A 23,509-nucleotide genomic window follows, 5' to 3' on the forward strand; every position below is an offset into this window, starting at 1 on the left:
AAAGGTGGCCCACAGCAATGATGTCAGCTATTTCAGAATAAAGCCCATTTTGGGGGACCGCTGTCTGTCTGTCTCTGTACTGTCAACAGCTCTGATGTGATCGGAGTATTTTACTTAAGAGGATGGGAAGATGAGCCCATTTCTTTATGGCAAGTGCGTCCACGGGGGAGGAGGAGACCGTGGAGTCACAGGAGTCTTGCAGCGGCGCTGGGGTCCCACACTTGCAGCCTCCAGGGCAGCTGGGGCTCAGCAGATGCTCTGATCCAGCACCCGGCACAGGACGGCAGCCCCGGAGCATCCCACCTCCGCAGGCACCGCCCGGCCGGGCCACATCCTGCTGCTCACGGCTCTGCGGAGCACCGGGACCCGCGCCGAGTCGCACGGGGGCTATCGTGTGACCTGTGGGCAGAGGAGGAGAGTGGGGCAGGCGCCTGCTGATGGAAACGCTCAACCCGCTTGCAGCGGGCGAGTCCCCCAACGCGTCCGGGTGAGTCCCCCGCCTGCAAACGGTCAGCGAGCAGCCTCGGGAGACCCAAACCCGGTTTGCTCTTTGCGTTCATTTAACGAGGTGGTTGTTTCAGATTTCACCGTACGGATCGTTTGTGAACCCCCTGCTCTGGCTACAGCTCCCGCGGGGGGTCTTGTCTCCAGCAGGGATGGGCAAACCCAGCCCCCTCGGCACGGCTCCTAACAGGGCGCCCAGAGTCCCCAACACACGCCTGTGTTTCCAAACCGCCGCCTCCCGAGGGGAGGGCAAGGGACCCAAAAAGGGGCGCCAGGAGGACGGCCACAGAGGTCGGGGCTGCTGGGGTCCTCCAGATGGAACGGTCCTCAGGGAGAGCCGAGGACAGCAAAGCCAGAGCAGAGGCTTTGGGCTAAGTTAGGACTGGGGGGAAATAACCAGACAATATCAAGATGGGAAAAAGACAATGAGCTAAATGTAGTGCTGCAGTTACTGGTCAGCGATGGATGCCCAGGGCCAGAGGAACCTCCTTGGAAGTCCATAAAAAACACTTAAGCATGAAAGCGCTTTCTGCGCACAAAAATAATAACAATAACGAAAAAAATCCCAACATCACTTAATACGATAATTTTATGGCAGGGGATGTGGGGTGAGAAAAACCAAAGCATAAGGAATAATTACACTCAACAGTATGAACAATGATTACAAAATTATGCAACTGATTAACCATGGCATATATGTAATTACTAATGAGTTTGATAAAATTTTAATTATACCTTGTTCTTTGGGGCATTCAGCAAGCCATGAAAATAATAATCATGTAGCACTCTGTCACAGATGATTGCCTCAGACAGGGGAGCACTGACGGATTCAGGGCTGTGCTGCTGGGCTGGGACAAGCAACCTGCTGCCCCGGAGCACCGGGGAGATGCTGGGGAGCGGCCAGGATGGGCTGGTACAGAAACATCCCTGGGATGTCTGCACCCAGGCTGAGCCACGCGACACCCTCCTGGCCAAGCCTCCCCGCAGGAGTTACCCACCAGCAAAGCCGTGGGACCCACTCGGGGCTTGTGCTACCCCCGCCGGCCCCTCCAGCACCGGTGACAACAGCCCAGACCCTCTGCTCTGCTTCAGGGCACCCGTAACAAACGGCGCGTGCCCTGGGGAAGCCGGAGCTCTCCCCTTCCCCTGCGGACTCTTCGGGGACGCTTCCCCAGGTTTCACTTGCCCCAGGCTGGGGAAAGCACGGCCAGGCTTCCCCCCAGCACCCTGCCTGGGGACATACCTTGGTCGTCTTCACTTTGTTGCCGCTACTGCAGCTCCAGCCCGAGAGGTCGGGCAGCACCTTGCACTCCTCCCCGTCGAGGCACGGCTCCATCTGGCACCACCACTTCTGCAGCACGATGGAGGCTGGGGGAGAGGAGGGCGTCAGCGGCGGGGCTGCCGCACAGGCTGCGGAGGGGGCCAGCCCTGCCCGCCTTGGGGGGCGGCAAGAGGCACAGCCCGCGTTTGCAGCGACCCTGCCAAGGAGCCGCTCATCGCCGGCCTGGTCTCACTCGACCCAACCGCTTCACCTGCCTCCGAAACACCCTGTTTTCTCTCAGTACCCCAGGTAAAAAGCCTGGTGACAGCCCTGCCCTCGCTCCCAGCCAGAGCAGGGAGAGCAGAGTTCAATAACCCACTTCAGGCTCTGCTAACAGAGGCAAAGGGACTGTCTGCTGCCACTCTGTTCTGTGAGGCTCTTGTAATTTACACCTCCAGTGGGGGTAAGCAGAGCGAGCTCCCCCGTGTTTGGGAACGACAACAGACACAAGCTCTTTTGGGACCTCAAAACCCTTCCCTGACAATTCGTCCTGGCGTTTCCTGGCGCCGCACACAGACGCACTCAGAGGACACCGGCTGTCAGGAGAATCGGTACCGCGCTGGCAGAGGCTGCAGCTGCTCCTGCCAGCTCTTTGGCAACGCCACGTGACGCCATTCGATAAAATATACATGGCTTGAGCCTTGCTTAGTGCTCCTCGCAGGTGACGGTGCTGCATGGCTGGAGTCACGTCCCTGCCCCCCGCTGCAGCAGCACAGTGAGCAGATGTGCAGGGATCGATGCTGCAGCGCCCGGCCCCAGCCACAGCACCGTAACCCACCCGGGGCACACAGCCCAGGGCTGCACTGAGCGGGGTGACACAGCCACATCAACGGAGAGTGTCCCCAAAATGCTCCCTTGTCCCCTCTGCCCCTGGGTAGGTCTCCTCTATTCATCCCAGAGGCGCAGAAACCCCACACCAGCCTGACCCACTGGGAAGACACAGTTGGGGGTCGCAGGGGACCCAGCTTGCAGCCACTGGGTACTCACCATCCACGCAGGAGGGAGCTGCCCGTGTGGTCCCTGCCACCTGCCCCGGGAAGCAGGAGCATTTCACCGTCTGGGAGCGCTCCTCGATCTTGTTCTTATTGCAGCACCGGTGAGCTGCAATGACTTCGCACGTGCCGGGCTCGACGTGCACTGCGGGAGGAGAAACAGCCACCGTCAGGTGAGACTGTGCCCCAGAGCCCCAAGGCCACCCCGCTGCTCACTGCCCCGGTGTGTGCCGCGACCGAGGCACCGGGAGCAGGCAGCACCGGGAGCGGGCAGCGCCGTCCCAGCCTCCGGCAATCGCCCCAGGGCAGCTCGGCCCAGCATCTCCGCAGCCCGCCCGCAGGGAGAAGCACTCGTCCTGCTCCAGACCTCCTGCATCCGAGCTCTTACTCCTAACAGTCCTCACCCCCGTCCTACCCAGCAAAATTAATCGCCTCTGGCCGCGGCCAAGCCAAGAGCTTTATTGAAGCAAACGAGCACTTCAGTTAATTGCAGCTGATAACGAGATGCACACTCTGCTACAGGAGGGGATGGTGCCTCGTGATGCCTTTGGCTTCAAAGAGAGTACCACCGCCTCCGGCCCCAGCCAAAACCAGCGCTCCGTCACACACCACCCGTTGGCTGGAGGAGGGAGGACCAGGAGGGCATTTCCACAGAAACGTCACAGGGTTCATCAGAAACCTGGCTGCTCTGCTGCTCCCCCTCCCAGCGCCACTGAAATATTAAGGAAGAAGGAAAACTAATGTGTTGGCTTATCACCTCTGGGATCCGGCTGCAGAAGCGAGTCAGCATTGCAGATCCATGACTTTTGCGGGGTGACAGCCCACACAAGCACAACGCAAACCAGCCAAACGGGGCGGGATCGACTCCATGCCCATGACCCAGTGAGCGGCGATCCCTGTGGGTCCCGTTTAATGAGCACGAGAGGAGCGAGCGCAGAGCCACGCACGGAGACATCCCCTGGGGCACCGGGAACAGGCTTTTATTTCCCCAGGGCCGGGAGACAAAAGGGCAGGACGCGAGGAGCCACCCCAGGACCCGCTCCCCAGTGGTGGCACCAGCCCGGGCCAGGGCAGAGACGCCCACGGCTCTGCAGAAAGGCCACGTCCCAACATGGGCACTGACAACATGGCTCGTCCCTTGCAGCCTGCTCCATCGGGGAGCTGTGGCCGGGAGCCACATGCCCCCATGCCCTGTACCCACCAGCACAGAGGCAGGACAGGCCATGCAATTACCATGGCTTTAATTTGGCTTTATTTATTGTTATTTCATGGTCATTTTCCTTTAATGAACCATCACTTTCATTTCTGCCCATAATAATTACACAATTACCTACCCTGGAAGTATTCTGTAATAGCATCTCTGGCCATAAATTTCATCCTCCCTTTTAAATGCCATCATAATTCAGCTTTAATGATAATTTCCATTCTTTTTGTATGCAGAAATGGTAGACTTTGGTGAAAGTGAGATGGAAAGCAACTCATTACAGAACAAACGTGATTGTTTTGCCCTGTTTTTATGGATAATGGGATTTTTCAAATAATCTGAGGAATAAGCAAAGGTCCTCGGCTTTGGCTGGCTGTGAACCCACATTCCCACCGTGCTCCAGTCCAGAACCACGAGGAGTCACTCACCCACCCTGCACACCCCAACACAGCCTCCCTCCCCCCAACAGGAGATTTCATACCCTCCAACTTCAGCACTCACACGTAGCTGTGGTTTTGACTCCCTTCTACAAAAGCCTCCCCACAAACCTTCATTAGCAGAGCTCTCCCCAGGAGGAAGGGCCACCCGACCCCTCTGCTCCCTCTCGCTTCTGCTCTCCGACTTCTCATTTTCAGCTCATTTAAAAAGGTTCAGCAGAGGGAGAGCCAGGCAGAACTGAGAAATCGCTCATTACAGCCATGCAATAAGAGCGCACTAACACACCGAAGCCCTTTTAATTTGCTCAACAAGGTGCAGCACGGAGATAAAGAAAAATTCACCTCCCCTCCGCCTCGCCGCAGCTGGCTGAGCTCGGTGGCACCGCAGTGCCGGACCCGCAGCCTTGGAGCCCACGGGCACCGGCCGTGTCCCCGACAGCGACACCGAGGAACCCCGGCCGTGCCGGCAGACTGCAGGTGTGCAGACACAAGGAAGGTTCTCACCAGGACAGACGGACACAGCCCAGCCCCAGCCTGCCCCTTGGCCCCAGCTGCCTGGGCACGCCAGGCAGGGAAGGCAAAACCCCTGGCAGCTGGGAGATGCTCTCTGCTCCAGCCCTGCCCGAGCCGGTGCAGACCCCTCCAGCCACCAGCCCCAGCCCCGGCAGCAGGGCACGGTGCGTCCCCTCGCAGCAGAGCTGCGGGCTGCCTTTGGGCACGGGGATCAGCCCCACGGGGAGCAGGGCAAGAGCCACCCTGCTGGCTGCAAAGCCTCTCAGCTCCTCACACGCAGACAGATTCACCCGCTTTCCTGCCCCTCGACCGCAGGCAGCATGGACCACAGCCGGCGTGGGTACCACGGACCCCAACATCTGAGCGAGCTCAGGAGTTTGGGGGGTGTAAGTGGAGGCAGGTAAACCCCTCTGCGTCAGACAGCGATTCCCAGGACGTTGGCACGAGGCTCTGCAGTTTCCTTGCTGCAGAGGAGACGAGCAGCCCCATGCCAAGGGCTGCTCAGCAGAGCGGTGCCCAGGGGCTGCCCGGCCGTGGGCAAGCGGCTCCTTGCCACACCGGGCTTCCACGCCACACGCCTGGGAAGAGCGAGCAGAGAACCTGAGCGCGGGGAGAGCGACAGGCTCCCCCAGAGCTCCCTGCAGCTGATTCTCCTTCTGCTGAGCAGCAGGAAACTTCGAACCAGATAGGACTGAAAATGCAAATCAGATGGATGGTGTGTTTAACACTGAGAGCAGGAAACCCCCAGAGAGCCTGGGATAAGTTCCAGAGCTTCTGGCACGCTTCTCCCTCCCATTTAACTGGTATTTCCCCACTGGAACCCTTTTTAAAAAAACCTTATCTCATGGAACCATAAAAGCATTGTAGGAGCACAAGGCTTTTGAATCCTGCATGCAAAAATAAAATAAAACCCCTGTCCTACTCTGGCTGACCTTTAAGTGAACAGCAGAACATGGGGTTTTATGGCATAACCTGAAATGACACATTTTGTATGTCTCAGGGAGGCGTGGGCACAGCTCCACCTATTCAGTGTAAAATATTGCTCTGCTTGCTGGTGGAGAGATGTAAAATGAAGAGAATTTGAACACATGCAACTGCCAGGCAATGCCCAAACCCTCTGCCTCAAAACTCCTTCCTCCCGGGCACTGAAACGCCATTAAAGGGGTCCGGGTGAGCTGCAGAGGGGTGAGCAGCACAGCAGAGACAGGCAGAAGCCAGGAGGGAGGCAGAGGGCCCAGTTCCCAGCAGGGAGCAGGGCTGGGGGCTCAGTGGGCTCTGCTCAGAGACAGCACAGCCCCAGGGCACCGGGAACGGGCAGCTCGGGGGCAGACCCGGGCAGGCAGTGGCGTGAGTGATCTGTACACCGTGCTCTGCAACAACTCTACTACTAATATTCACTAAATAATTAAAGTCTTAAAATCACTACTGCCTTAGATGCATGCATTATTTAAGAGGGTTTTGGAGAGAAGCAGGCTTGTTTTTATTGCTCATTATCACTGCATGTCAGTTGGGATATTTTACTATCTTGTCACCTCAAGACTCCACATCATGCTCTACCCCCTTTTGTTGCATGTGTGAGCGTGCACGTCCATGAACTGCTCGTGCAAACCCCATCACTTCACACCTGCAAGCGGAAAACCGAATGCCTGGAGGGTGTTGAGAACGGCTGAAAGTGTTCTGCCACCGACGAACCTGCCCGGGCACCCTGCGGCCAGGGGATACAGCTCCCGCCACACAACCCGCCCTGCTCCCCAGCACCGAGCGGTGCTTCCCACACACCCCGCGCTGCACCCGCCTCATCTAGAGAAGGGGGCTTAGAAAAATAGTCCATCTTGACGTAAAGGCTGCATGTGACGGAGGAACCAACACTTCCCCGAGCAGGAGGGAATCTTGCAGAAGCGTCTCACAAATAAATACCATAGAGCTGCCGTCTTCACTCCGAGCAGCGACACGCTGACCAGTAAATCTCGCTTACAAGATAATCAGAAATCAGTGCTCTGCTCTCCGTTCGGAGAACCTCATTTCCCAAAAGCAAATCCCAGCTGACAATGCCTTTACTGCTGCTCCGGGTTGAGTGATGAATGTGGATGAAGGCAAAGATGGCACTTTGATTATCAGCATTAGGGGGGTTTATCTGAAGATGCTGGGGCCACCTTTGCGGGAGCGGTATCCAGACAAGCCTCCTTCATCACGTAGAGCTCACCACGTTACACGGGGGATTAAATTGCTGGTGAATCATTCTTCACCGAGGAGTCTCCCATTCCATTTCCAAATGACTTAATCTCCGCACTTGATTCATGTGGCTATTTAAATCCCACCGCACACCCCAGGAAGCACCGCTCTGCTCGGCACATCAGCACTCCTGGGGTGCTGGGGGAGCACAAGCGATTAGACTTTATGTCCGCAGCCAGACGTTCACAGCACAGCGTTTCCCTGGACGGCTAACGGAGGGTCTGCACACGGGTTCGCTGTTCAAGACATCCATAAGTTTGGGGGCTCTGAAACCTTGTGGCCACATTGTCACAATTAAAGACCTTCCTTTGCTATTGCTCGTTTTTAGGTGCCACACCTGGTTTTAACTGCAAATAAGCGCAATGCTCTGAACGGCTGAAAGCTGTGGACGTGTCTGTCCTTTCATGCACACAACCCATCAGCATCTCTGAGTCGGGGGGCCGCAGGCAGGCAGGCAGCAGCGGTTCAGCTGTCCCTGTTCCCACCCAGCCCAACTCCACGGGCTTCCCAGGATGAAAATGTCATTGCAACTGAGCAGGCAACCTTATGAAAGCTTGTTTCAAATATAACCTTCACTAAAAACTGTCCCAAATGAAGCAAAAGCACAGGGCAGACAACAGGAAAATAAAGCCCATGAACTCAGCAAGAAGAGTAGGAATTCCTGGTTTGAGTTCACAGCGTTCCAGCCCAGGAGAGCAGGCACCACGCAGAATACCCACAGTGCCAGGAAACCAGGACAGGCAGAGAGAAACCGTGTTAATACAGACACAGAGTGGGGTCAGACTTCTAAGCAGTTGCTTCTGGTCTGCCCTCTTTGCTGTGGATCAGAATTTGCTTGAATAAAAAGCACAAGATTTGGTCCACTGTGGATAAGACTGCGTGAGCGAGAAACCCCCGGCTCTCTGCCCGCCAGCACGTGAACACAGAGCCCGTCTGCTCACGTTTGGAGCGAGATTTACACACAATCCACACCCCACCAGTACACTTGGCCACTTGCACTTTAAACCCAGGTGAGTCGCTGCTTTAGTAGTGCCCAGTCTGACTCTCTCCTGAGGCAGCAGCTCCCCTGCAAACCGCTCCTGCCGGGGAGGAGCGGGGGTCTCTGGCCCCGGGCGGGTCAGGTGGGTGCCTGGCCACAGGCAGCGCCCCAGCCCCTGCCCTGGGCAGTCCCGAGCTGGTGCCAAAAAGTCATCCCAGAAACGACAGAGAAGCTTCATCTTCCCGCTGGTAGGGTTAGCGGGAGGGTCAGGCAGGTACCTGCTGACTAGCTGGCTGAGGGAGTCACTCCGGAAGATATGTTTTGGTTTTAAGCGAGGAGGATGGGGATTATAGGATTAGAACTGCTTTAACTGTCAGGCAGAAATGACAGAAATAGGACAGGGTTAGGTGTGGGGTCAGGCAAGAGCACGAACAGTTTCAAATTAACCCTTAATCACCTTCTTTTCCAAGCACAGGCACAAAGGCAGACGGCCGTGCCCCAGGATTGCTCCCCTCCAAGCACTCGCCTCTGCCAGTAACACCAGCTCCCACCGCCCGCGCCGTCCTCCCCCCTCCCCACCGAGGAGAGGAACTGGTGAGCCCTGGGCTACCGGATCCCCTCCGGCACGGTCCATCAGGCTCCTGCTCCAGGCAGGGTGGGCACAAGGAGCTGACACAACTTCCCAGCTGCTTCTCAAGCACAAAATTAAACCGCGGGTTCACACGACCCCTCCAGAAATCACACCCATCACAGAAAACTGCATCCCGACATACGGGCACAGAGGGGGATCTCGAAGCCACCACTGGGAATAACAAATTAACACCCCAGAGCCAAGGCTACGCTTGCCAGCAAGACTTTCAGTTCTACATCAGTTTATACTTGTTCCATGTTTCAAGATGATCTTTACAACCAGAGGGCTGAAAATTTGTATTTCCAACAACAGCCTGAAGCAGAGAGTGTCCATCACACAACAAGCGCGGTTTGTAACACTCACTGCAACTCAGATGGAAAGAGTCACATCTCACTGCTGGCAGATCAACAATTACCTGAATACACGGATGCGTCTCAGATTTTGCTACGGACATGAAGAAATTCACTTTTCAGCTCCTCACACCAGCCAGGCTCATCAAGCAACAGTTTATCACTGCCCCATATTAAGTATTTACAAGTTATAACTCCAAGCAACAGCTTTACTGCTATATGGCTCCAGGTTCCCGCCTGTCTCGGCGGAGCAGCCCAGGGAGTTTCCTGCACACACGGACACTCGAAGCGCAAATCCCGCAGCCCTCACAGCGCCTCCGGAGAGAAAATGTCAGTGCCTCTTGGTGTCCGTTTGCTGGATTCTGCCCCGCACCTTCGGCACGCTCATCCCCTTCACCTCGATCCCAGCAATAGGGCTGGACACCGAGGTCCACTGGGCAAGCGGCCTCCGGCCCCCCGAGAGCCACCCACCCGCTCCTGCTGCGTGCCACGACCCGAGACCACCCACACTCATCCTCCCACCCAGGAACACGGGACAGACCCTCACCAAACATCTCGGTCCCATGTAACCCCTACTCCAGGCACCTCATGGAGACCCCAGGGTGCCCCCAGCACCTCCGGGGCCCAGGGCGATTGCACAGGAGCCCAATGCACATAGCAAGGACGTCGCCTCCCCTACCTGAATGGCTTCTGTGATGGGTGGAGGCCAGCGTCAGTCTTCCCCACAGCGTGGTAAGGCAGAGAGTGAGCACGAAAACCCATTTGCTCAGGCTTTGTATGTCTCTCTCACTCATTCTACCAAAAACAAGAAGAGATGGGCAGAGGCAGAGGGGCTGAGGAGGGTTGGGAGGTGCAGCCCCCACTCGCCGACGCTGCTGCACGCAGTGGTGCGGCCCCTGAGCACGTGTAGGCACAGGTACTGGGGTGGCCTGGCTGCGCGAACGCGGCCCTGGGAGACAGGGCACACACCCGGGATTCACCCACCACCCTCGGAGGGGCTTGGACCCCTTCAGCACGGGCTGTTGCAGCGGGGCCGAGAGAAATCCCAGCGGCAGCAGCAGGGGTGAGCGAGAGTTACCTTTTACTGGGGAGTCACACCAACGCCTGCGCATCTGCCAACCTCGGGTAGGTCGGGTCTTTGCAAGGGGCAGACATCAGGGCATCTGAAAGGAGAAACGGAAACACGGGCAGCTGTACCTGCTGTAAGCACGTGGGGAGGGAGAGCCGCCGTGTCCCTGGGAGCGGCTGGGGACACCCCGGAGCTCGGCTGGGCCCCCATCAGCACACAGGCTCTCGTGCACACACCCGCCCATCGCGCGCCCCAAAACCTGTCTGGGACCTCAGCCCATCACCCTGCTCACCCCCTTTTAACAGCACCAGGACTTCATCTGCCTCGGAGGAGCTGCTCCCGACTTTGACTGCCGAGAGCCCAAACCCAGGCCCGTTATAGTACGTTATTAACACAGATCACAAATACTAAATGCGGACCCAGGGTGCGTGGGAAGAGCCGGAGTAAGTCAGCAGCGAGTCATTCCGGTATCGCCTTTCCCATGCGCAGCTACGCGCCGTCATCGCCCTCATGTCACCGGGGTCCCTTGCAGCGACGCTCAAGGTTTGGCTCCCGCAGGCTGGGCACTTGCAAACCACTCGCCGAGGGACAGACGGACCGACCGCATGGCCTGTCCCGGGGCCCAGCGCCGCACGGGGAGCCGAGGAGGGGGCGGCCGATGCCCGGACGGACACGCGCAGCCCGCGGCAGTGCCAGGACCCGCACCCTGCCCCGGCGCAATGCCACCTCCTGGGGCTGCTTCTCCTCTCGGTACAGCTGCAGCGTTCATGAAAGCACACGGACGCAGAACCGCGTCCACCGCCTTCGACCGCGCCCGACCTCTCCTGGCACCTCCGTGCGCACCAGGGCACCGCACTGGCACCCCCTCCCATGCCACGCAGGACGTGCGGGGAAAGAGCCGAGTTTTACATCATCTGGAGCCCCTTAAGGAAAAATTCTAACCCCCAAAGACTTGGTATCTTACTGTTGACTGCTTTAAATATGTTCCCTGTCCTATTTATCAGCCACAGCCCTGCAGGTGGGAACAGCTTTGACAGCAACGTCTCCACTCAGCATCTGCCAAGCAAAGTGACAAACTCCCGGACTCGCTGGTTATCGCTGCTGAGATCTAACCAGGTCCAGGGCAAATAACCAGGTCCCCCATAAAACTTCACGGCCTCTCGTTAATAAATTATGATCAGGCACTGAAGACAAGTGACAACGATGCCGAGGCTCGGGAGCGCTGCCAGGACCAGACGGCAGGTGCCCGGGCTGCCCCTGCCCCGCGCAAGGCTCGCGCCCGCAGTCCCGTCCCAGTGAGCTCCGCTGCACCAGCCCCCGCTGCCCGCACCCACGGGGCCGACAGGCGGTGCGGCATTCCGGCCGGGCACCGGACAAACGCAGGCTGCTGGGAGGAGAAATCGCTAATTTTCAACCATGGTCTGAATTTGCCTGCTCTGGACCAGGCTGAGACAGTGACACAGACTCATGTAACGAAGTGCCAGAACAGAAAACACTCACATTTTTAATCAAAACCAAGTGATTTGAGGTGGTAAAAGGGCATTTCTTGTTTGAAGCATTTCAAAACGAATTGTTCCATTTTAAACTGACATTTCAAAAGGAAAAATGTTTCATTCCAAAATGCTGATTTAAAATGGTATTTTCCATTTTGATTCTCCCAGCTGGAAAAAAAAATTAAAAAACCTGAGAAAATGTCACCAAAAACGTTGACATTTGCCCAGAAAAAAAAAAAAGGTATCTTGACAAAACCACAGATTTTCTACTAGACAAGAATTTAGAGGTAAGAAAACACTCCAAACCAATGCCGCAGGACAGTCGCTTGGCCAGGAGCAGAGCGAAGCGTGGCTGGACAGGGCGTGGGCAGGCAGGCATCCTGCTCTCCTTCCCAGCTCCGTCCCTGCCTGCCAGGTGACAAGGGACTGACCCTGCTCCACTCAGGTGCCCCCCGTGCTGTGGGGGCTGGGGGGCCTGCGCAGACCTGCACCGCTGCCGAGGCAGCCCCAAGCCTCCCCACGAGCCACTGCAGCACCTGAACCACCCCGAAGTGGCTTAAAGTGCGAGAAAACCTTCGCTCCTTGAAGCGGGCACGAGCTGGTGGGACCGGACTGTGCCGACTCCCTCGTGCGAAGCTGCCTTTAGGCAACCGTGGGTGCTCCGCTCCGCAGACTCTGCTCTGCCAGAGCCTTCCTCGGAGAGGGGATTGTCACACGACAGCCTGCACTGCCAGAGCCCCTCCAGGGACGCAACAGCCCATCATGTCAACGCTGATGCCAGCTTAGAACACGCACTGTTTCCTCAATGAGAAAGCGAGCAGCCCTCGCAGAGCTGCTCAGCCCTTCACGTAAACCCAGGGGCAGCGCATGCATCAGCGCCCAGCGCTGCGGCCGGCCGGGAGCGGGGCACGATGCCCTCCCATGCCTGCGTACACCCACCCCCCAGCCACGCTGGACCGGGGGAGCCGGGGAGAAGCCGTGTGGGACACGTGCCACAGCACCCATCTGTCCTGCCCCACGAAGGGGCACATCTGGCAGCCCAGATGTGAGGACAGCAGACGCGATGCTGTCATCAGCCTCTGCATTTCTTGCAGCAGCAAGCCCCCGACGCCAGTGCACATCCCCTGCTGCCTCCAGCAGAGCAGCCAGGGCCCCCCAGGAGGTCAGCCCGCACTGAGAGTCCCTGGTCTCCCGGCTGCTGCTCCAGCTCCCCCTCCACGAACGGAGGGCAGCTGAGCTCCCAGGTACAAGCACCAGAGCCCCTCCGGAGGAGCCCAGCCCCAGCTCCTGCCCGTGGGACCCTCCGGGCCATGCAAGGTCTCCAGGAGATGTCCCCGAGTCTCTCAGCTGGACCAAAAAGCAAGGCACCGCTGAGCACCTCCCATCCTGCACAGGACAGGGATGCGCTCCCAGCGCAAACTATACTTAGCTCGGGAAGGCAGAGCTGTTTGCTGCAGCCAAGGAAGCATAAATAAATCCGCGTTATCAATAATGCAGCCCGCTCTGTCCACCCCACGCTCCAAAGGGGAGGCGCCGCGCCGAGCAGCAGGCACCAAGCAGCGGGGTTTGGAGGAGCGTGAGGCCGAGAGGTGCCGTCTCCAGCAGCGGCCGTCGGAGCGATGCTCCCCCCGAGCCACGCCAGCACAGGCGCTCAGGCTCCCACTCACGCACAAACTCCCATTAGAAAACACAGCTTCGCAGAAATTGCTATTTTGACAGTTATCAACCTCCACCGTCATGAGACTCCAACTACAAATGTTTGGTCTGACTTGAAATTTTTCAGCCTGGAATGTCATTTTGAAATGAAGAGCAGTGTTCTGGCACGTCAAAGCACTTAATTTTGATTGAAAATATCAGTATTCTCTCTTCTGCTACATTCTGTTTGGAATTTTGTGGAATTTTTCATCGACCTTTGTTAGCTGGTTTCCACCCTTCGGGTCTGAGCAGGGACCTGAAGTAACTGCCCAGTGCCGAAATCTCTCTGGAGACAGATCTCAGTCGTAGCCAGCAAGGCGAGAGATGACTGTTCCTCTGCACGGGCCCATGTCCCTCCCCGTGGGCACAAGCCATCACCCACACCGGAGCCTCACCGAGGTTCCCCCAGCACACAGACACACCGGGAGCAGCTCCACGCTGCCCTCCCAGACCGCAGCCCCTCTGCCCGTCACAGGCGCTGCAGAGGCTCCTTCCTCCTCCATTAAAGCCTCACGTAGAACGGTGACGCGCCAGCCAGGGCTGCTCCGTCCGCGGCTCGGCTGGAACGCAGCCCGGCGCCCCTCGGCGCTACTGAGGGACTCTGTCCTGCCAAACCATGCCCCGAGTCCTGCCGGTCTGGAGTGTGGTTTGCAACGGCCATGTGAGCTGGATAATTATAGTGAGCAGAACTGCACCCAAAGAAGGAAGAGAGAGGTGGGGGAGGCTGGCACATCGGCTGGGTTTCTGTGCCAAGTGACACAGCCCTCCCCGCTGCAGCTCCAACACTGTCAACCTTTGTGCACCTCTGGCCCGACAGTTCTGCCCATTTTCCAAAAGCTATTTTCATACCCCTGCTGTTTCAGCACCGCTTGGAACTTGGGCACCTTTGTTCGGTGCAAGAAGAGGCACGGGCTTTGGCCCAACAGAGCACGACCCAGGGGTCCGCAGTGCTGGGCAGCCCCAACCCAGCAGGGAGGAAACCTGGCCAGAGCCCAGCAGGCACAGAAACCTCCTCGTGACAGTGGAGGTGTTACGCTGCCCGTTGGAGGGGGCAATTTCATTTTAATACTTCCCTGAAGCAAAAAGTCAGACTCCCCTAAGCAAATGCCCCACTGTGCTGGACCGGGGGACAGGCTGCGCCCCCAGCCCCGTGACCACCCTGCACACCCCTGCTGTGCTGCACAGCTACCTGGCAAAAACCTCATGACAGCAGTGGCTGAGCCGACTCCCCCCCCCGTACAAGAGGGAGGGCTGGACCCCCAGACCACTCTGCCAGCCCCGTGCCCTTCCCTCGCCCCGAAGCACAGCTCCATGGGCTGCACAACAGGCGACAGCAGCAGCATGGAGAGACTGCCGAGTCTCCCGGGAAGCTGACGCCTCCTCAAAAGATGCTGACAAGCAAGGAGACACCTCCACAGTCCCCCGAGGAGGCACGGCACAGGCTCCGGTACAGCTCTGCCTCCAGCAGCCGAAGAGAGGGCAAAAGCAGCAGCGCAGGCTTGGCAGAGGGCATCTCCCTTCTCCCCCAAGGCTGGAAAATCAGCTGAGCGCTGGATCCTTCACTCCAGGCAGGTGAGAAAATGCTCAGACACGCACAGGCTGTGAGACTAGGGGCCAGGACCTCTGAAACACTCTGCTGCTATCCATCCTGGGAACAAGCCGCGAGGCTGGGGGTCCCTGGGGAGGCTGGTCAGCAGGATGCTGCCATCTGAGCACAGACAGACAACAGCAGCAACCTCCACACCCACAGCTTCAGGTTCCTCAGCGGAGGCCAGCGGACTGGCTAAACCCCAGCTCCCTCCGCAGCGCTGAGGATGCTCAATCACAACAGGCAAAGCTGGGAAGTCAGAGCTACCGCGGCCGCAGAGCTGGGGGCAGCGCCCGGGGGCCGGCATGCCCACTTGGAGCTGCGCTGACGGGAGCTTCACGCAGTAACTCCTGCACCCTCCCATGCTCTGTACTGCCCCGAACGCTGCGCTGCTCCTCCCCAAAGGGAAGCCCCACCAGAGGGGAGCCTGGCCCAAGCCCCAGAGCTCCAGGCTGAGCTGAGACTTTTTGCCCATTTCATTTTAGCTCTTCCTTGGGGTGCACTTAGAGCGGTCCAGCCCCACCGATGTGCTAGTGAGGGCAGCATGAAGCATGTGCCCTCCGACCAGCAAAGAGGTGACAGGGAAGCACACAGAAATGCAGAGGACTCCTTCCCCCAAGTGTGCTCTCTCGTCCTCTCCTCTACGCTGATTTATTTCCAGCTCCTTGCTCATTCCTCCAGCGTCTGCAGCATTTCCTTCCCAGCCAAGGTGAGCAGGAGAGTTTTTAACTCTAATTCTGCCCAAGCACAGGCCTGTTCCTGTGCCCTCCCCTCCGTGAATCCCACCGCCCCGCTGCTGCTGGCATATTGAAGGTCAGCTCTGCTGACAGCTCGAACCTCAGACTCAACCAGTGCCAGAAACTTCTCTCTGGCTGAGCATGGCCGCTCATCAGGGGTATTGAAACCCAAGGTCAACAGCAGCTCAGTCAAGTCCTGTCAGTGGAGGAAAGCAGAGGACTTGACAGCTCAGATTGTTTCCCCAGGAGACACATCATCTCACGTGTGCAAGCTCTTTGCTGGGGTGTGGGTGTCCCAGCACAGACGAGTTCTCCCAGGTCAAGGGCACCTGCACACCCAATAGCCCCCCAAGCCTCCCACTGCCTCAAAAGGGATGGCTAACCGGTAGGAGGAGGGGTCTCCTGCTCCCTGCCCAACACCACGGCATGGATCCACTCCTGCCTGTCTCCAGAATGGGACCGGTACAACTCACACTCTCTTCCAGACCACTGAGCCTCCCCTCGCAGGTGAGGGGACACCCGGCCCATGTCCGCTGCGCCCCTCGAGCCACTCCACGAGGCAGCAGGATGCCAGCGGCCCTGCCCCGCTCCAGCCGGGCATCGACCAGCACCTGGCCGAAGGGGTTACGGCAGAGAGGAAGCAAGTAGAGGAAGATGGAAGCCCACCTCCCACCCGTCCTGCTTGGAGCTTTGGCTGTGGGGGACAGCTCGCCCCAAAGGCAGGCAGCGGTCGGTCTTGATTCCCCCCTCCAGGGTGAAGGAGCAATTTTGGCTGCAGCAACCTCGGGTCTCCCCAGAAGCGCTTCGCCTCCTAAAACTGCAAGCGGCTCTGCGGGGCTGGCAGAACCGTTTCACCGGGGGTAAACCGCACCCCTGGCCAGAGCTCACCCCCGCACCAGGACCCTGCCCGAGCCGGCGGCCAGACCCAGGCCCCGCCCGGGGCGAGCACCCCCTCCCGCGGGCGCTGCCCCCCGCCGCAGGGCGGGCAGGGGCCGGGGGCGGCCGCGACCGAGCGCACGGCAGGAGCCGGCGCGGAGAAACTCACGGCGAGGCCCCCCCGAGCCCCGCCCCGGGCCAGCGCAGCGCGGGGGCTCGGGCAGCCTCCCACCGTCCCGGGGGGCGAGACGGCACCGGGACACGCCGCATCCCGGCGGGCGGTGGAGGGGGGGGACCGGGCCGGGCCGGGCCAGCAGCGCACCCCGCTGCGGAGCCCCGCACCGGCGCCGCGGGCACGCCGAGCCCAGCGGCTCTCCCCGCCGGGGCTCAGCCCGCAGGACCAGGACCGGGACCGGGCAGGCGACGCGGGGCCCCGACGGCGCTGCCGCCGCGCTCCTCCCCGGGGGGGGGGGGGGGGCGCGTCCCGTCCCCCCCGCCCCAAACTTTCCGCCCGGGCCGCACGTACCTGCCGGTGCCGTCCGTGCGGGCCTGGGTCCCCGCTGCCCATGGCCGCCGTCCGTCCGTCCGCTCCGCCGGGTCAGCGCCGCGTCCGCGGGCCGCTGGGGCCGGGGGCCGCTGGCATCGCCGGGCGGCGGCGGCGCCGGCAGCGCTCGGCTCGGAGCGGGGCTGGGCGGGGGCGGCGGAGCCGAGCGGCCCCGGTGCCCGCGCCGGCGCGAAGGGGCGCAGCGCCGCCTGCCGCTGCCGCCGCCCCGGGACCGGCGACCCCGGGCGGGCACCCGGCTCCGCGCCAGCCCGCCGCGCCGCCGGTGGCTCCTGGGAGGGCGCTGCCCCGCCCCAATTAGCCCCGGTGCTCGTTAACGGAGCCAGCAGGGAGGACTGGGCAGAGCTCATTTACCTGAAAATCAAATCCACCCACCCCCCGCCCCAAAATAAAACAGGTGACCGCCCTGGTGGGCAGTGAGCGGTACCGTGTGGTGCAGGGACGGACGGATGCACCACCGGGCCCGCTCCTCAAAGCAGGAGCTTGACCTCGGTGTCAGCCCACCAAATCCCATAGCTTTCCTGGAGCCAAGAACTGCTAAAATGCTGGTACCGACCTGGCCCCAGCTCCGCAGGGCTCTCAAGCCTGACCCGGGGGACTCCGACACCAGCCTGGGACAGCTGTGTCCCCAGAACAGCTCCAGGCTAGCCCGACAAACCCCTCCTGGGGCACCCCAGGACATGGCTCCGCAGGTGCTGCTGTGACAGCTGGCAGCAAGAGGCTGTAAAATGCCAACAAACAGCAAAAGCAAGGGATGAATTTTCACAGTTGCTGCCAGGAGCTCATCCCACAGCCTCAGGACAGCTGAGATGAGAGGCTGGAATCACATATAACTTATTTTCTTTGCTTTACTCAAACCCATTCACATATCAATGAAAGCCTTTGGTTTTTGAAGACCACTCACAGTTTACCCCTGGACCTTTCAAGCCACTGCGCAGCTGGAAGCACTGAATGATTTCCGAGACCAACCCGAGTTACAGATCAATGCAGCTGCTCAGTCAAACCACACGTGGGCAGTTCACAAACATCCCAGCCTTTTTCTTCCCCTGAGCTCACCGAAGCCCACGTGCATCCCCTCTCCCTGCCCAGGCACCAGCCCTCGGAAGCAGCTCAGCCAAAAGCCCCGAAGTGCCACATTCGGGCCATCCTCGCCGGGCACCCACTGGCCCCCAGGTTTGTCCAAGCCCCACAGCCCCCCCACAGGCTTGCAGCAGCAGCCCGCGCTCTGCACGCCCAGGGACATCTCGCGCCACCACCGAGCTGGGCCCCTCTCTGCACCCAGAGCCCTCGCCCGTGGCTTTGGTGCACACCGGGACTCAGCCTGTGCCGATTCCCAGAGCCCGGGCTCCTGCTCCTCCGATGAGCCTCGTCATCTGACCTGGTTTCCTCCCTCTGAGCCAAGCAGGTTTCTGCAGCCACTTAGAGCAAACCGCAGCCTCTCAGCACCTCCGCAGCACCTCGCATCATGTTTCCCTTTTTTTCCTAGGGAAGGAGGCAGGGCAGAGCCAGGTCCCCCCACTGGGGAGGGTTTCTCCCCTTCATGTATCCCCAGCAGAAGCCTAGACTTATCCCCCTTTAATCTTGGTTTGATTTATAACTTCTCTAGTTCCAACCAGTCAAACCAATTAGTGTTGGTGACAGCAGAGCACCATCCCTCCTGGCACAGCTGACCGCTGCCCACACTGGAGGGCAGATGCTGAGATGACCCACCAGCTCCTGGGGGACTCAAGACCTTGGCCTCTTCCCTGGTGGGGGGGAAGAGTCACCCCGAAATGCACATAGGGAGTCAGGGGAAGGTACCCCAGCTTTAAGAGGCCCTTGATAAGAATAGGTTTCTTTGCTATTTTATCTTGCAAAACTGAGCTCTATTTCCCCCTTTAGAGATCCAGAATTGCCACATGTTAAATTCCAATTAATTAGACTTGGTTGCTCAAAAGGGAAAAGCTCTACAAGATTAACCCAAACCCCAATAAGATATTAGGGAAATACAAGCATCTCCTTCTCCAGAAAAGAGGGTTTTAATAATAATGGCAAAAATCAATATGAAACTAAATTAAATCTGCTGTTTATATTCATCAGGTAATTTGATAGAGAGTCTGCCAACTCAGGTCTCTATTGCTATGATAAGTAAATACAAACATTTTACTTTTCAGATCACAAAGTCTTAATGGAAATGATCAAGAGCAAATGCAATCAAAACTACCTTTCACACCAGCTAAATTCCAATTAAATTAGGCCAGATTATTCAATAAGGAAGCCTACAAAAATCAAGCTCTTTATTGATGTAATGGGACAGAAATACAAACTTGCTGCTTTCCAGATCACAGCATTTCAATGCAGGGGAAGAATTAAGACTTCAGTAAAACTGATTTCATTTAAATTCCACTGGAAGCGAACACAGTAATTTCTCCTCCCTCCCCAAACTCCTTGTTTGGCTGCCCAGCAGCAGCCTTCAGCATTGCTCTAGTCCCTGGCTGTGACTCTTCAAGGAGCCCCTTATTTCACTGGGGGTGGGGGGGTTCTTCCATAACAAGATGAGTTTGGAAAGGAGCTGCACCAGAAAAATCTTAGCACCAAATACTCTTGCTACCATGTAAGAAATCCTTTCCCCCTAACCTGGCTGGCTGTCCACATACCTGGATCCCCTCTGTACACTCTAGAGGATCAACAGGGTCTTTTTCAGGAAGAAAACTCAGGGTTTACGACACAGGTTTGGGTTAGAGACTTACGCTGAGGCAGATGGCCACACCAGAACACTGTAAATCCTCAGTGCAATCAACTTCTCTGCAGCTGTTAATAGGCAGAGGCATACAAATTATTTTATTAAAGCTGGAAAAAGCAGAGCTCCTGACATCTTATTCCTGGGGAAGATTTGTCACACCCTGTTTTCAGTGGGTCACCGAATTAAGATTCAAGCTTCTTTATCCCCTTCCTCTGAGGAGGCCCTGGTGCCCCCAGGCTGCCTCAGCACGGAGTACCCAGCTCTGAGGATTCTGTTCTCTTTTCAGAAGGCTTTGCCGACAACGGGGAATTGCAGATTCCCAGCCTGACAGCACAGGGCACAGGAGGGAGGGTCTCTGGGGAGCCTGGGCACCCACCGCCCAGGGAGGGACAAGTCCCACTCAGGGTCCCTGCATCCTCTGGGATGTGGGTCTGAGCTTCCAAACTGAAAAATAAAACCCCCAAAGGCTCCAGAAATTCCAATTACCCTTATTATCACACATTTATTATTGTCCTTCTGTATTTCTACTGTCAGGTGATGTTATACAAGAACAAGAGACTCAGGAAGCCTGAGAGAGAATTTAGCATGAAGATCCCTCGGGTGATGTGGAAGGGGTAAGGCAGTTTTGGTAGCAGCAGAGGGGAAAAAGACAAGTGACCCGAGGGCCCTAACCTGCTGACCTCCCCCTCTGCAGCAGGGAGAGGGGAAGGCAAAAGCCTGCAGGAAACCTGCACCAATGCCATGTCATCTGCTCCCCAAAACCACCTGCAGAGAGGTCACGGACCACCCCGAGCTGCAACACTCCAAAGGCTTTTCTGCACCCAAGCAGGAACAGACACAGAACAAAGATGTGTGGTTGCAATCAAATTATCCCTTAAAAGAAATAACAATAAATTCTGAACTTCCCAATTACAGGGGACAGGCAAACCTTGGAAACCATTAAGAGCTGCTTCTTCTGTTGATGAATTATCCAGAGTGCACAGAGCTATTTGCTGAGCTTCACTGTATTACACTAATTATAAATTAATATATTGCTCATTACACAGTAAAGCTGTGCAGTCACTAATGCACTGCTGCAAAGAGCCTATTTTAAAACATCCTCTGGTACTTTTATGATCTAGATGTTCAATTTACTTCTGCTCCGGCTTAAATGCCACCAACATGTCATTCTTTCACGAAGGAACATCCCTGGCTTCGTCCTACCTCCTTTAGGCCTCAGCAACATAGATGAATGATGAAACTTAAAAAGGCTTTTTTAATGGCAGGCAGTTGCATTAGAAACTAAGCAAAACAGCATAATTTAAGCCTCATTCCTGTGTTACTAGTTTTTAAACTGGTGTTTACCACAGCAGCAGGCTGGCAGGGGGTTATGGGTCTCTGTGCCAGTGCTGCCCATGCACATGTGGCTGCTGCCCTGGTGAGCTCAGCTCCCCTTGCCCAGGTCTAGGGCAACTCATAGCAGCCATCAGAGGTGTCCACCTTGCTCTGCAACTGGTTGTGGTGACTCATTAGGAACATTTAAATTAACAATGAGCTAAAGGCAACTAAATCAAACGTGAAATATAGAAACAAAAGTTTTGGCCTGCATAAGCACAGCCAGCTGACACACAGGCGGGGCACAAGGCAGGTGGGAAGAACCAGAGGAGGCCGCCCCACTGCCCCCCAAGCCCCCACAGCCACTCCGGTGCCAGTACTGCCGTGCCCATTGTGCAGACGGGGAAGCAGCACCACCATGGCAGGCACTGCTGGGTCCCCACACTCCTGGTTGCCCAGGGGTGAGGAGAATGCTGGGACACCATGCCCATTAGTCCCTCAATTTAAAACACACCATCACCCTCCCTCCCCCCAAAAAATCCCAATCTGAGGCTGACAAAACAGGAGGCTCTCTGCCAGGAGGTGCTCAGGCAACCAGCATACCCCCCCACCCGCACACCTCCTCCTCTTTCCCCAATGTAACATGCACTGCAGGCCCAGCAGGAATGAGCTCCTGGGTGTCTTCCCCCAGGTAGAGCTTTCTGGGGGCCATTTACTGGCATTTGCCTCCCCAAGCTCCCAGTGTGACTCAGCCCATAACTGCCGGCATCCCCAGGCCCACCGGCAGGGCTGGTGCTGGGCAGCCTGGCGAAGGGGAACACCAGCCTGGCAGGCAAGGAGGAAACTGCGCACTGAACTGGCAGGCAGGATGAATAGGAGGAAATTTAGCCCTCTTTCTTGGAAAACAGTTATTAGCATTGCATTGTTTCAGGGAACATTCTTGCAGCATATTTTGATGTCAGACCATTCTTTCTGCACAGTGCTGAGCATAACAGCAACAATAAATACGTAATAGGATCAGCCTGATGCAGAAGTCATTTTGGAAACTGCCATTTCCAAGGAAAGCATCCTGGTGACTCAGCAGCACAGGGCAGACCGGCGGCCCTACAGAGGAGACAAACATTCCCCGGAGAACCCAGTGATTTTCAACCTTAGCAACACAAAGGGTATCACACGTGTAATATTTGAGACCCCCTGCGTGACCAGAGATGCTGCAAGGGGGAAGGCATCTGGAGCAAAGAGAGTACCCAGGGCTGCCGGAGGGGGACCGGAGGGGGACCGGTGGGGTGCTGCCCCCCCCCCCCCCCCCGCTGGCACAGCTGCTCCCAGCCCGCCCGTACCCACCGCTCCCCAGCCCGCCACAGCTCCCAGCCGCGGTGGGGCGGCCCCCCGGGGGTCCGGGCTGCCAGAGCGCACACACGCAGCCAGAAGGCACCGTGGGGACAACACGGGGAACCAGCGGCACAAACACGCGAAGCTGCGTGCCCTGTGCGTGTGCCGGGGCTGCAAACGCCGGGCCCGGCTGTGACAAACCCCGCAGCAGCTCACGGAGCCGAAAGCGCCGGGAATTCTGAAATCACTCGTACGAGGCAGCTAGGGTCTCCCCCCGCGCCGGGGGGCGGCTGGCGGGCTCGCTGTCGGGGCAGCCCACTCGCCCGTTCCTCCTGCCCGGCCCCGGGGGGCTCGGCCGGGATGCGCGGCCCGGGGGAGGGGGGCGCTGCGGGGCCGTAGCGCAGCCTCTGCCGCCCCCCAGCGGCGCCGCCGCTCCCTGCAGCTCCCCGGCCGCCCCCGCCGCCGCCTTCCGCGGGGGGGAGCAGAGCTGCGCACCCCCGGACACCCCTCAGCGGCTGCAGCGGCAGCAGGGAGAAGCACAGAGCTGGCGGAAGGGGCTGGGGGCGGCCGTAGCCGCCCCCCCCCCCCCTCCGCGGCGCAAACACCCTCAGCCCCTGCTAGAGAACGGGCACAGGCTATGTAGGAAGGCAGAAGAGCAGAAGCATCAGCGAGGGAATGCTCTTACCTGGGCAGCGGCTCACACCGGCGTTCAGGGGTTGCCACGGGTAATGACCGAGATATAGCACGCCCTGACCTACTAACGTGCGGTGAAGCACGTGTATATCTGCAGATAAACCCACCTGTGCCTTTGCTATACTTCCAACTCAAAGAGCTGCAGACCAGAGCTCCTCCTTTTAGCTTTTCCCCTGGGTCTTGTAGCACCCATAGTGGGCAAGCAGGGACGTATTTATCAGGGAACATTTTAACTGGAGCCAAGCGACAGCTGGGACACCCAGGT

This window comes from Leptosomus discolor, chromosome 21 (assembly GCF_034619465.1).
Source record: "Leptosomus discolor isolate bLepDis1 chromosome 21, bLepDis1.hap2, whole genome shotgun sequence".
NCBI classification, from domain to species: Eukaryota; Metazoa; Chordata; class Aves; order Leptosomiformes; family Leptosomidae; genus Leptosomus; species Leptosomus discolor.